Genomic DNA, 3,132 nt, shown 5'->3' with positions numbered 1-3,132 from the left:
GATCTCCCAGTGACCAGTATAGTGATCACACCATTGCATTATACTTATATAATGATATAGTGAAATCTATATACCTACTCTATATGATCAGTGAAGTATCTATATAACTACTCTATAATGATCAGTGAAGTATCTATATACCTACTCTATATGATCAGTGAAGTATCTTTATAACTACTCTATATGATCAGTGAAGTATCTATATACCTACTCTATATGATCAGCGAAGTATCTATATAACTACTCTATAATGATCAGTGAAGTATCTATATAACTACTCTAAAGAGGATCTGAAGATGCACTTTCCAATGTTTTACTTGTCAGGGCAATCCCTCTGTGTATCTAGCTGTACAAAATATCTTGGGCACATCATCACTGACAAGATGGAAGATGATGCTGATATGTATAGACAGAGACGAATGTTGTATGTCCAAGCAAACATGTTGGTTAGGAAATTCCATCACTGTTCTGATGATGTCAAAGTGAGCTTGTTTCGTGCATACTGCACCCCTATGTATGCAGCCCCATTATGGGTCAGCTACAAAAAGGAGACTCTGCGCAAACTTCAGGTAGCATATAATGACTGCCTGAGGATACTGTTGAAAAAGCCCAGGAGTAGCAGTGCAAGTAAGCTCTTCTGTGACTCAGGGCTAAGGACTCTACAAGCTCTCTTGAGGAACCTAATGTTTAAGTTCATGTCCCGACTGGATGGGTCACAAAATTGTATTATAATGCTGCTTACAGGCCCCAGGTTCAGCTCGGTCAGATATGAATCACATTTTTGGAAACACTGGTATGGGTGCCTTTTGAGGCTATGAACTGTATGTTTGTATATGTTTCCATTCCTTTTTGATGTTGTATGTCTTACTGTTGGGCCTAGAGCCTGTAATAAAGTTTATATATATCTATAATGATCAGTGAAGTATATATCTATCACTCTATTATAACTGATAACCCAACCTGACTGGGCAGCTTCATATCAAGAGCCTAGACAAGTGTGTGTGTGTGTGTGTGTGTGTGTGTGTGTGTGTGTGTGTGTGTGTGTTTGGGGAAGGGGTGTGTGTGTGTGTGTGTGTGTTTGGGGAAGGGGTGTGTGTGTGTGTGTGTGTGTGTGTTTGGGGGAGGGGGGTGTTGTCAGAGATATTGAGGTTATGTTGACATTTGCGCTCCTCATTATCTCTCTCCTGAAAAATGAAATCTTTAAATTGTTAAAGAATAAATGAGGTTACTGGAGTGTGTGTGGCCATGAAGTCTCTCATCTTCAACACGTCGTCATAACAACCTCCCATGGAGGCCAGTCTGAACTTTAACCACAACATTTGAAGTCGCCAAATTTGGTCTGGACCAATTGTGCCCGACAGAGTGTCACCAGTCCTGTTGCACGAGTGGGCTTTATTCGAGTCACCAGTCCTGTTGCACGAGTGGGCTTTATTCGAGTCACCAGTCCTGTTGCACGAGTGGGCTTTATTCGAGTCACCAATCCTGTTGTACGATGCTTTATTCGACGATGCCGTCTATCTGTCACGTCACCTGAGCCTTCAGTTCACTTTGTTTAACACAAAAAAAATGGCTGTTGCTAGAGAAGCTATAGCTTCCATTTATATACTGTATTTCAGGCTCATATCTGTTGTAAGTTAACTTGATTGGTTGGGTTTATCCCATTGACTGCAGAGGCCCCATAATCATAGAACTGAGTATGACCAGGTCAGCGGAAGAGTGGCCTGTAAGTGTGTTTTTGAACATATAGTCATAAGAACCTCTGGCTAAGTGTTTTTGAACATAGTCAGAAGAACCTCTGGCTAAGTGTTTTTGAACATATAGTCATAAGAACCTGTATAGGCTAAGTGTTTTTGAACATAGTCAGAAGAACCTGCTAAGTGTTTTTGAACATATAGTCATAAGAACCTGTAGGCTAAGTGTTTTTGAACATATAGTCATAAGAACCTGTAGGCTAAGTGTTTTTGAACATAGTCAGAAGAACCTCTGGCTAAGTGTTTTTGAACATATAGTCATAAGAACCTGTAGGCTAAGTGTTTTTGAACATATAGTCATAAGAACCTCTGGCTAAGTGTTTTTGAACATAGTCATAAGAACCTCTGGCTAAGTGTTTTTGAACATATAGTCATAAGAACCTGTATAGGCTAAGTGTTTTTGAACATAGTCAGAAGAACCTGCTAAGTGTTTTTGAACATATAGTCATAAGAACCTGTAGGCTAAGTGTTTTTGAACATATAGTCATAAGAACCTGTAGGCTAAGTGTTTTTGAACATATAGTCATAAGAACCTGTTTTTTGGGGATGACAAAATGAGCTACTGAGATCATTGCATTCAGAAGGCGTTTGATAGTTAGTACGATCCATCTTGGAACCGGTTTTCGATGCCCAACCCTAGTTCTACCCGTGCACTTAACACAGATGATCTCACAAATTAGCTGCTCTACCTGGCTGAAGAGTTGTGCTGGTTAGAATCAGCTAGTTGAAGTGAAGGGTTGCCACGGATACAGTATGTAGTAGGACTTTTACTTTCTGGAGCTGGACTTCTCCACCTCTGCATTTTAGACCTATAGACATTCATTATGTTCTACTACACACACACACACACACACACACACACACACATCACCCCTAGACCCCCCCCCCCCCCCCCCCCCCCCCCCCCCACACACACACACACACATCACCTCTTCACACATACACTAACACACACACACACACACACACATGTGCGCAGACGTATTACATTTATTTTGTAGCTATTTGTTGGATAAAAAAGGTCTATCAATTCGCGATTGTGTTATGGCGCAGATGGCAAAATAGTTGTTACATTAAATTTCAAGTTTGTTCCGCACTGAAAAAATGTAGAAGTAGCCTACAGGGTTTAGTCAAAAATGGGTTAACTAATTAGACCCTCAGGCATAACACTTATCATGCATAACTTAAGCTAACTTTCGCATTTGCATGGACTTATCTTCGACATTCACAGCCCATGGCTGCATTTGGCATTTCACATATCGTCCTCTCTCAAGTGAAGGGAATTCAGGTCTTGGCTATCACACAGTCAATAAGTCAGGCACAGCAGGACGTTGCTGAACACGCCCACATTCCGTTTTTCTAGTGTGGCGCAGGCGCTACA

The sequence above is a fragment of the Sardina pilchardus genome, chromosome 19 (genome assembly GCF_963854185.1).
Source record: "Sardina pilchardus chromosome 19, fSarPil1.1, whole genome shotgun sequence".
In the NCBI taxonomy this organism is placed as follows: Eukaryota; Metazoa; Chordata; class Actinopteri; order Clupeiformes; family Clupeidae; genus Sardina; species Sardina pilchardus.
Note: the sequence above shows the minus strand (reverse complement) of the source record.